General features: G+C 44.7%; 1 protein-coding gene across 4 annotated transcripts in view; it reads right to left on the bottom strand.

The window, feature by feature from the left end:
* Positions 1–7,679, bottom strand: part of MAP3K2 (mitogen-activated protein kinase kinase kinase 2) — a 93,251-nt gene extending 85,572 nt beyond the window's left edge. For all 4 annotated transcript variants that reach the window (XM_081243119.1, XM_081243120.1, XM_081243121.1 and 1 more), the window contains exon 1: positions 7,187–7,679. The gene's annotated coding sequence lies outside the window, so the exon portion shown is untranslated. The remainder of the gene's footprint in view (positions 1–7,186) is intronic.
* Between the last annotated feature and the right edge of the window lie 4,404 nt (positions 7,680–12,083).

Genomic DNA, 12,083 nt, shown 5'->3' with positions numbered 1-12,083 from the left:
GCTGATGTATAATTTGTCCCAAATGTTTTTTCTGTTGGGAAGTAGAAAGCTTCATTCTTTTATGTAATCGTTTTGGGCTTATCCAAGTACATCCATAAATTATTTTAAAATTTCTAGTGGGCATAAAAGACTGCATGTACAAGTTTTCCTATACTATTTTTCTCCTTTTCCAGAAAGATCTTCCCTCCCTTTTGGCTAAAGTATTTCCAAGAATGTATTTCACTAGTCTTGGCTTCCCATTCATGAGAATAAGGTAGTTCTTCTCTGTTATTTTCTAGGGTTCAATGCTTGCTATCCTGGATTTTATCACTAAACTGATCTATGAGTGATTCTGATTTGTATCGCATCAGTCCTGAAGTTATTCATTCACTCTTTCAACAAGCATTTACTGAGAGCCCACTATAGGTTATCATAGTTCAACACAGGTACTTGGCTATAAACTACCTTTAAGTAAAAAATCTCATTCTGACAAACTACTCACATGTAAAGAGAGCTATTTATCTTCCAAATGCTGCCCTATAACTAACATTCCCTGGACTGTTGTCATCTTAACAACCTCCTAACCAAGAAAACTTAAATCTCTTTTGACTCTTTACTAGTTTCTATTATGTTGTGGATCTCACAGAATCAGAGACTAGACAGGTCCTTAAGAAATCAACCAGGGCAACTTTTTCAAATTCAGAAATGTTGAAGTGGGCTTCCCTGATGGTGCAGTGGTTAAGAATCCACCTGCCAATGCAGGGGACAGGAGTTCGAGCCCTGGCCGGAAGATCCCACATGCCACGGAGCAACTAAGCCCATGTGCCACAACTACTGAACCTGCGCTCTAGAGCCCGTGAGCCACAACTACTGAGCCTGTGCACCACAATTACTGAAGCCCACGCGCCTAGAGCCCGTGCTCCGCAACGAGAAGCCACCGCAATGAGAAGCCTGCGCACCGCAATGAAGAGTAGCCCCTGCTCGCCACGACTAGAGAAAGCCCGCACTCAGCAACAAAGACCCAATGCAGCCAAAAATAAACAAAAATTAAAAATAAAAGTTTTTTTAAAAAAAGAAATGTTGAAGTCACTTTATCACAGTCTATTTCTAATTAATGGCAGATTTAAAACTCACCTCAGGCTTCCTACCTACCATCAGTGTTCAACAAACAGCATGAAATACAGTTTGTAGTTTGTGGTAGTCACTTCAGGAACACTAGGCAAGATACATCCCTGAGTAAACCTTCTAAGCCTAAGGCAGTATGCAACAGTCCATGACTACGGGACATAACTTTGAGATGCTGATTAATATACATTACATGATCTAAGAACACATAACTCATCTATCCTTTCTCATATCATGGGGCAAGATTTATATATGCAGGTACACGGTGGTTTGGGGGTGAAGTCAATAGAATGCAGCCAGGTACTGCTCACAGGTTGGATGGTTAGTGTTGCACCATCTCTCAAAGTAGATCTTCATCAACACTAAGGCTGAGCTACCTTCTACTTCTTTCATTTCCTTTTAATGTCTAAGCAAATCAGAAAGTTTGTAAATATAGTTTGACATTATTTCAGACTATACAATAAAATATTACTAATTTTACAAAGCAGTTAACAGGCTACTTAAAAATGCCTAAACTGATTTAAAAATACATTGAAGTCATCATATAAATCATGATATTAATTCTCCTTAAATTTAGGCAGAGGACATTGGTCTCATTTCTTTCACATTGAAACAAAAGAACAAAATATTTTGGGTTAATTTAAAACTCCACAAATACGATTAAAATGTAGCCAAGTCAGTCAAACTTAAGAGTAATCACAAACTTATCAAATAATGAAAATGATAATGAAGCATCTTCAAGTCACAAATCTAAAATACAATATGAGTTGGAAGTATTTAACTATTATTTAACAATAGCACAGAAACAATTGAAAACTGGCTTCACCTTAGACTGTAGATCTGTTCTCAAAGACTTACAAAAATAATAAATATTATCTCATATTCTCCCACTAGTCCTATTAATAATTTTCAAAAACTTTTCGAGGGACTTCCCCGGTGGTGCAAGACCCTGTGCTCCCAATGCAGGGGGCCTGGGTTCAATCCCTGGTCGAGGAACTAGATCCCACATGCATGCCGCAACTAAGAGTTTACATACCACAACTAAGAAGCCCGTGTGCCGCAACTAAGGATCCCGCCTGCCACAACTAAGACCTGGTGCAACCAAATAAATAAATATTTAAAAAAAAAAAAAAAACAACTTTTCCACAACCTTGCCTCTGTGGTAGAGCTGTTCACAAATACTTAATTTTCTCCTGGGCATATGGAAGTATTTTATTGAACTTCCCCACCTTGTTCAACTCAGGCAGGCATGACCTTTTAAGACTCCTATAACAGTGCAAAAGGAGGTCTCTTCTGTCAACTCCCTATTCACTTAATAAACATTTGGCAACAGGCATTGTGCTCGGTGTTGGGGCACCAAAATCAACAAAACACTGCCTCTGTCCTTGAAGAGCCAGCTTCCCAGTGGAAGGCACAGAGATGTGCACAGTGCAATGCGCACAGTGCAATGCGGTCAGTGGGTGGTCGAGGCAGGTGCAGGGTGCCCAGGGAGCATTGTGCCTGAGGTAGTAGCGCTGAGGGGACCCCATCTGGGAATTATCACAAGAATACTGATACAATCATATCTTAAACTATTCTTTTAATCGCTCATCATTAATAATTAAAGTCCACACTAAATGACTAACTGCACAACTGGGGGGAAAGCTCTAGAAAAAACTTCTGAAGTTTATAAACACCACAGTGCTTTTTAAATTTATGGGACATGAATCTCAAGCGTAACACTCCTGAACACTTACAAGAAAGGTGGTGAGCAAGTTACCAGAGGAACTCCAAAGAAGATTCTACCCCTATCCTCCTGACAAAGTATGCGTAACAAAAAAAAGTAAGCAACAAAAGTAACAATAAAGGCAACAACACAAGAGATGTTACAAAGCAAATATGTGATTAACCAGAATGAGAAACAGTCAGCCCATGTTCCTAATAAATCCCAGGGATATCCTAGATAAAAGATGAAATTATACAGACATGTTTCTTATAAATGTGTGTGTATAAAGAGGTATACCTCTCACAACGCTTAGAGAATAAGGGAAAAGTTTTTTTAATTTCCATATATACAGCTCATCCTGTTTATAAAAGAGATGTGTGGAAAACCTTCATGTAAACTTGCTTCATGAATTAAATCATATTTTTAATGAGAAAATGTGTTACTTAAGTAGGTTCTATTATGAACCCTTCATTAAAACAATCACCTACTAAATGTCAGTTAATTCGTTGGGAAATAAATTCAATTTTATATTACACATAGTTGATTTATTTCTATGTGGCTAAATTAAAGTGAGGTTTGCCTCTAAATGTAACCAACATGTCTCATTATCAGAAATTCACAAATGTTTACTAACAATCATTATGACGTAAGAATACAGGGTGAAATTTAAAAACTTATAATCCTTGCACTTCACAGAATGGTAGAATTAGGCCTAGAGTTTAGATCTTCTGATTCTCAATCCAGTGCTCCTTTGTATTACACCAGAAAATGGACAGTTTTGTCAAAACGTTTTTTAGTAAGGCCATTCTCCCTTTATTGTATTTCTGGCTATTCCTGTGCAACAAATATTGGCTAAGAAAAACTGAAAAGAAACACACTCCTTGAGGGAATTCCCTGGTGGTCCAGTGGTTAGGATTCCATGCTTTTACTGCCAAGGGCCTGGGTTCAATCCCTCATCGAGGAACTAAGATCCCACAGCCACACAAGCTATGTGGCACAGCCAAAAACAAAAAAAAACGAAACACACACACATTCACACACACACTCACACTCCTTGAGACAGATGAAAGAGTACAGGAAAAGACAGGCACTGAATTTTTCTCATTTTTCTCAGGCCAGGTTTCTTTTTATTCATAAGAGGAGATACCTTGAATTCATGATTAAAAATCTTTAAAATCCTAGAAATCAGAACCTGATTAATATAGCTGCATAGATTTTTACAATTCCTGTGATGTTGTTACTATCTAAAGACCAACAAAGGATCGTTAACATTGAAATTCAAAAGTTACCTTGACAAGGATCAGCAATAGATGCAGCAATAGATAAAACTATTAGGTGAAAGATGACTGGAGAACAGGCCAGCACTAGAGTGCTAATGTATCATGCCAGACTACTTGCCAACTGCAATGGGGAAAATATACCTCACCTTAACCCCCATAACCAAGCGATCAAACTCAGCATCACAAATAACAGGACTTGACAATATACATCCCGATGGGAAGCAATATAAAGCACACAGCAACACTCAGTAGTTATTCTTGCCCAAAATATTTAATTTGAAACTAATCAATCCTTTAAACCTAGCTTACAGTTAGTGTAGGGGGAATAGAGGAACATGCTAAATGACACGAGGGAAAAAAATCAGACAAATCCAGAATGTGACTCATTTTATAAGGTAACTGGCTTGATCTCTGAAACAAAACAAAACAAACAAAAAACCCCACCATTTTAAAAGGGAGAGGTAATGGGACTTCCCTGGCATTCCAGTGGTTAAGACTCCGCACTTCCACTGCAGGGGGCACGGGTTCGATCCCTGGCCAGAGAAATAAGATCCCACATACCATGTGGCACAGCCAAAAGACAGATAGATAAATAAAAAATAAAAATAAATAAAAGGGGGAGGTGAGGCTGTTCTAGATTCAAAGAGATCAAAGAGACCTAACCAAATGCAGTGAATAAACCTTGATGGGATCCTGGTTTGGTGGGGTTGAGTATAAAAAGCCATAAAAGACCGTGCAGCACAAATGGGGAGATTTAAACATGGATGGATACTAGATTACATTTAAAAATGATCAATAAGAAACTATTAACTATCAATAAAAAGTATTAACTAAGAAAGTTAACAATAATGGTATTTTGGCTATGTAAGAAAATGTCCTTATCTTTGGAGATGCAAGCCGACATATTTAGGGGTAAAGTGTCATAACGTTTACAGCTTAGTTTTCAAATGGTATGGCCAAAAATAATATACGCGTATTTATACACAAAACAAATACGGCAAGACGTCAACAAATGAAACTAGAGAGTTATCATACGGATGTTCAATATTACCAACTTCCTGTGTACTTGAAATTGTTTTATAATAAAAAGTTGGGGCTGGGTTTGGGGGTGGTGGTGGGAGGGAGACTAGAGAGCTCCGATTCTACAGGGAAAAAAAAAAAATCAACCTGAAACCAAAGCTGTGGGCACTGCCTAGAACCAAACATGATTTCATTTTAATATAGCATCTATTAAATATAGTTTACCCCTTTGGTAGCAATAAGGTAAACTAGGAATGAAAGTTCCAACTAAAACACTGCTTAAAAGATTGAATCTATAATGTAATCCAATTATTTAAGATAAATCTTTAATAGTTAATTCTTTCAAGAGAGACACACGGGGCTTCCCTGGTGGCACAGTGGTTGAGAGTCCGCCTGCCGATGCAGGGGACACGGGTTCGTGCACCGGTCCGGGATGATCCCACATGCCGCGGAGCGGCTGGGCCCGTGAGCCATGGCCGCTGAGCCTGCGCGTGAGAGGCCCGCGTACCGCAAAAACAGAAAAGAGACACATGGAGAGCATGACTGGATAAGCATTCTACAATGATATTATATTCAACAAGACTCACCATACATTTATACTTTAACCAAACAACAAATCAATCTGTGAACCATCCACTTCTTAACTATATAATTCGACCTTTTCTCTTACAGACATTAACAAAGACATTCAACTACAAATTTTCTTAAACCTGAGAATACACTGAAGGAAATTATAAAGTACTACAATTTTGGGCATCAATAGATTTCTTAAACATTTACAACTATGCATGAAGCTTGAATTACTCAAAGGGACTTATCAACACTTTCTTCTGTAAAGAGAAATGTAAAGGAACTTTAGTTTTTCCCTAACCATAACCAAAGAAACAGTACAGGCCAATGTTAAAATTAGAGTTTCAATTAGTTTATAAACACTCAATAGTTGCTACATACAAAGGAAAGAAAAAAATCACACCATTAAAAGATAACTTTTTACAATATTCTGCACATTAAATTTTGACACTCTACTCAGAAATATTGCACAAATTAACGCACAAATTACTAAGCGTGTTGCCATTGCCACATAATCCAGCAACAAATTTTGCAATAAGGAAATCTCAAGGAAATAACCCAACTGCGAGTTCCCTGTACGCATCAAGAATTACACAAAATTGTAACTTTTCAAGAAACATGGAGTTCTACCAAATCTATTTCTTCTTTTTGATGAGAGGAAATATTTTCTGCTCATTCAGTCCCACTGCAAAAAAAAAAAGGTAAAGGTGCATGGAGTCACCTTTTAAAAGTAATTAAAAAAAAAAAAGAGCCAAGAAAATCATCTGTCTAGGCTGCAGCAAAACACATCGAACAGCCTACATTACGGGCAAATGAACTCTACCTATGTATTTAGAATTTACTCCGAAGAAGGAACTTTCCAGCTATTCTCATTTTCCTCACAAATTTATTTTCGCAAGACCCAGAAACCGGTTCTACAAAAAAGACATCATATTCGAATCAAGACTTTCCCAGATTACAAAGCTGCACGACCTTGGGCAAGTTCTTGAATCTGAGCCTCGATTTTTTCAACTGTAAAATGGGGAGACACGTACCCACCTCACTGGGCTTCGAAGGTGAAGTGAGACAACGCACGACAAATACCGGGAGCGCATTAAGTGGTAAGTGCTAGCTAAACGGTCCGTAAACAGAAAGGGGCCTCGACCCTAACCACTAGTGAACCACGAGGTAACAGTGCAAAGACAAGCACTTTCTCGCTCACTGCATATAACATTTCTGCTTCTGCCAAGGACCAGGGACAATCTTCTTTCCCAAAGCCCTGTAGAGTACGCGTCTGACAGCTCCACCGCCCAGCAGTCTAGTTCGCTCAGACCTGGACTTCAGCACAGGATGCAGGGGGCCAGAAGCCCGCCCACCCGGAGCGAGGCAACCACCTAGCGAAACCTCCGCCCCAGGAGCAGCGCACAGGCCGGCGGCGGCCCCCTCCCCACGTCCGGCCCGCACCCCCGCCCCCGCCCCCGCCCCCACCCCCACCCCCACACACATGCGCGCGCCCGAGCACACGTACCGGCCGCTCCGCCGGGACATAGGGAGCCGCAGGCCCACCCCTCCGCCCCCGCGCGGCCTGTCACCGCGCCCCCCGGTCGGGGGAGGCTGCGGGACCCCGGGAGCCGGAGGGGCGCACGAGGAGTCGGGCGCGGGTCGGGGGGCCAGGCCCGTCCCTCCTTCACATGGAGCGCGACCGGGCGCGTGGACCGTGGCGGCCGGCCGGAGCCTCTCGGAGCCCCTCGGTGCTTCTCGCCGCCGCGGCCCGGAGGCCCGCGGGAAGCTGGGTAGGAAAGGAGGAAGCCGCGGCCGGGCGCCGCCGAGGCCGGAGAAGGGGCGGGAGCAGCGACTCCGCGGCTGGGAGCGCCGGGCCTCCCGGTCGTGGTCGCTGCCGCCGCCGCCGCGGGCCGCAGGACCCCCGAACGCCGCACCCAGCGGCCGCACCGCCCTCGTCAGGAGCCGCTGCAGAGGGCAGCCCGGCCGCCACTACACACGGACCCGTGACGTCGGGCGTAGCGCGGCACACGTCACGGCCGGCTCGCTCGTGCGCGCGCAGCCCTCCGCCTGTCGGGAGCGGAACCCGCCGTGGGCGCGCGCCCGCCCGGAGCGCCGCGCGCAGGCCGAGGGGAGCGTGTCCGCGCCTGCGCAGTGGCCGGATGCGTCCACGCACGTCCCGCTGCCCGCGCCCGCTCCGCCGTGCGGAGATTCCCGGCCCGGGCCCGGGCCAGGCTGCCGCGCCGCCTTGTACTTAGGTAGCTAAACGGTCCATAGCTACCGGTTCCCGGCCGGTGAGCCGCGCGCACACACACGCGCGCACGCATCTCGGTCCCCTCGCATCTGCGGGCGTCCTCGGCGCCGAGATTCCAAAGCAAACCTCGAAAAGGGTCTCCCGCGTGGCTTCGGGCAGAGCGGGAGCAGCAGAGCAAGAAGAGGCTGCGACCCACTTCGAGTCCATGGCAAGTCGTTTGCAGGCGAAAAGCCATCCGCCTCTTCGTTTTTGGATCTGGCTTCAGAATTTTTTCCTAAAGGACTTAAGAAAGTCTTGTCGGCTTGTCACCTGACCGTAAACCACCCCCCTGGAGATCAGCCTTCTACGTTTTATAGTTGTTTTCTGTTTAGTTATTACATGTATGTATTCGAGGTCGGCCCAGCAAGTATTACCTTTTCAGTTTAACAGATGTGGAAATCTCGGCCCAGAGAGATGAGTTGACACCCCACCCCCAGAACTCGTGGCAGGGTCTAAAACCCAATCTCTTTCACCGAATCCATTTTCACTCCCTCTCGCCCCGCGGGATAAAATACAAATTCATCGTGCTAGCGTTGGAGGCCTCTGTGATGTGACTAACGTACACACTACTCTGATCCGGAAAGTATCTGTCCCGCCCCATCTCTTCTTTCCTCAAACACCTCCTTACAACTTCCTGTGCCATTTCTCCTCTCTCTCAGCATCTGCTTGGTTTCTCGGCAAGTTGTGGGTCCACCCGCTTCCTGACTTTTCCAGACCGAGAGTTGGGGGCGGCACCCACCCAGAGGTAAGCAACTGCCCCAACTCAGGGCCCTAGAGGGCAGGGGAGCTGGCATCCGTGGGGCAGGGACTGAGGAGGAGGATGTTATGTAATAAAATATCTGGATCCCCTTCGTGGAATTTTTATTACAGACCCATTAGCGGTGTTGTCAAAGGAGCAGGCACGGAGATGTTCATTGGCAGGTGTTTGTAACAGTGAAAGCCTGGAAACCTGAATGACTATAAGCCTGAGCTGGCAGTGGTTCATCTGCTCTGCGGAGGATTAGGCAGCCAACGCAAAGAAGGGCTAACGCTGAAGGACTTCACAAACACACAGCGAAATAGAAAAGCAGATTGCTCCCACTAATTGAAGGAGTGGAGGAGTTTTAAGCGTACATACGCATAAAATCAGTCTTTAAGATTGCTTTTGGTTCTAACATCTAAGCCTGGTAGACCACAGAAAAGAAGGATCTCGGTATTGCTTGGGCAGGATTTAAATCTTAAACGTCTGTATTGTTTTCAACAATTCCTGGCCTGACCACATAGCAGGCGCTCAATAAATACTTGTTCACTAAATAATCTAGAGATGGAGACGGATTTTTCTTCACACCTCTGATCACTCCTTCCCTCCCTACCCGGGGACTTCATCCACCACTGGTTCCTTAGAAGCAGCACCCCGCCCCCTGCCCCGTGTACATTAATAGTCTCTTTTTTCTTTTTCTCCAGTCTCTTTTTACATTGGTGAGACTCTTGCTTAGACGTTAAATTTCTGGCAGCCTGGGTTACTTTAGTATACATGATTACAAATTAGTGATCTCAGGCTTTCTTTTCCTGGATGAAACCTTCATTGCACAAATACTTTTTGCTTTTGCCTCCCTGCTCTGTTCCTGGGATTACAATGATAAAGTGGTAGTCCCCATCCTCTTCCAGGAACTCAGAATCTTTTGAGGAGAGCAGACTGGTAAATGAATCATTATAATACCGAGTGACATGCCCCATAGCAGGATGTTTATGAGGTGCCACAGCAGTGGAGAGGAAGATGGCACAAGGGTACCCAAGGAGTGAAGGAAAACTTGCGAGAGGAGGCATGATGTGTTTGTTTTCTGTTGCTGCATGACAAATGACCAGAGACTTAGTGGCTTCAAACAACACCTGTTTATTAGCTCACAGTTCTGTAGGTCAGAAGTTTGCACAGCATCCTGGCTGGGTTACCTCTGGTCAGCATCACAGGCTGAAAGCAAGATGTCAGCTGGGCTGAGTGCTCATCTGAAGTCCCTGGGAAAGATCTGCTTCCAACCTCGTTGTTGTTGGCAGAATTTGGTTCCTGGTGGTTATAGGGTCGAGGTCCCCATTTCCTTGCAGGCAGTCAGCCAGAGCTTGCTGTGGGCTCCTAGAGCCCACTCGCATTCCTTGCCGTGTGACCCCCTCCATCCTCAAAGCCAGCAGCAAAGGATTTCTTGCACACCAGATCCCCCTATACATGTTGAATATCTGACTTCCTCTTTTGCTACCAGCCAGAGGAAACTGTCTGCCTTTAAAGAGTTCATATGATTAGATCAGGCCCACCCAGACCCACTGTCCTACAACATAACCATAGGAGTACAGCTCATTGTATTCACAGTAGCCAGGGTTATGCAGGCCATGTCCACCAATGGGCAGGAATTTTCAGGGACACAGGAGAATCCTGCGCACCACACACGGTGAGCTAAAACTTGGTTCAGGGTAGTCATTTGCTGGGAGAAATAACGATGGAGGAGTGGGCATTCCCAAGCAGAGGGAATCGAGTATGCACAAGCTTGGAAGTGTAAAAGAACATGCCCTGTCCAGGGAACGGCAAGAGTTGCTGGCCTTGGGGTGTTGGAAGAGATGCAGGCAGGGGATAAGGCAGAGAAGGAAGAGAGCAAGAGCAAGGGTGTTGGAGCGGGCTAAATATCTTAAGGAGGTGACGGTGTAAACCACAGTAGTGGCTGTGAAAGTGATTTGAAGAATGTCAGTTGAGATGCATTCAGCTGCAAGGAACAAAACACCCGGACCAAAAACAGCTTAAACAGTGAAGTTTATGTTCTCGTATAACAGAAATCCAATAGATGGCTCCAAAGTTGGTTAGGGCTGTGAATTGTAATCTTTGCAGTCAGAAGATGGCTGCCTCAGCTTCCAACATTATGACCTCCCACTCAAGAAAGAGGGGAAAACGTCTTTCTCTCTTCTCTCTCTCTCTCTCTTCACTTTTTTGTTTTTGCTTTGTTTTGGCCACGCTGTGCAGCGTGCGGGATCTTAGTTCACTGACCAGGGATTGAACCCGGGGCCATGGCAGTGAAAGCGCCAAGTCCTAACCACTGGACCGCCAGGGAAGTCTCTCTCTCTCTCTCTTTTTAATAAACGTTTAATTTTAGAATAGTTTTAGATTTACGGGAAAAATTGAGACGATAGTGCAGAGGGTTCCCATATACCCCACACCCAGTTTCCTCTGTTATTCATATTTACATTAAAATGGTACATTTGTCACAATTAGGGAACCAATATTAATACATTATCATTAACTAAAGTCCATACTTTATTCAGATTTCCTTAGTTCTTTTACTTAATGTCCCTTTTCTGTTTCAGAATCCCATCCGGGACACCACGTTACTCTTAGTCATCACGGCTCCTTAGGCTGCTCTTGGCCATGACTTCCCTTGTTTTGGATGACCCTGACAGTTGTGCAGAGTACTAGTCAGGCGTTTTGTAGAATATCCCTTCACTGTGCTATGTCTGCTGTTTTTCTGGTGATTAGACCAGGGTTATGGGTTTGGGGGATGCAGAGCACAGAGGTAACGTGCCATTCTCACCACAGCCTGTCAAGGATACATCCTATCCACGTGACTTATGACTGTTGAGCTTGACCTTGATTGCCTGTTAGAGGTCTGGTTCGTCAGGTTCCTACAGTCTTTTTGCCCCCCTTTCTATACTGTACTCTCTGCAGAGGAGGCACCGGGCTCACACCTGAGGAGTGGGGAGATATGCTCCACCCCCTGGGCTGCAGAGTATGGACACGAGTTCCATAGAATTCTTCTGCGTGGGAGATGTGTCCCTTCTACCTCAGTTACTTACTTATACAGTCATTTATTTACATTACTATGAACTCACGGGTATTTATGCCTTACTCTGGTTTATAACCCAGTGCCACATGATTTTGTTCAAGTGGCTCCAGGTTTGGGCATTAGGAGATCTTTCCATTGACTCCTGTGACCCTCTGACATACCCCCGTCACTGTGCGGGTTTGTTTTTGTTTTTGTTTTTGTTTTACTTTTTTGAGCACTCCCTTACTTTCTTGCCTTCACAGATGTGCCCGATTCATCTTGACTATTTCCTGCCCTAGTCCTAGATTCAGCCATTTCTCCAAGGAGCCCTGTTTCCTTTTATTGGGGGATAACAT

Source organism: Mesoplodon bidens, assembly GCF_964165515.1.
Source record: "Mesoplodon bidens genome assembly, chromosome: 8".
In the NCBI taxonomy this organism is placed as follows: domain Eukaryota; kingdom Metazoa; phylum Chordata; class Mammalia; order Artiodactyla; family Ziphiidae; genus Mesoplodon; species Mesoplodon bidens.
Note: the sequence above shows the minus strand (reverse complement) of the source record. Positions and strands in the feature narration are given on the sequence as shown.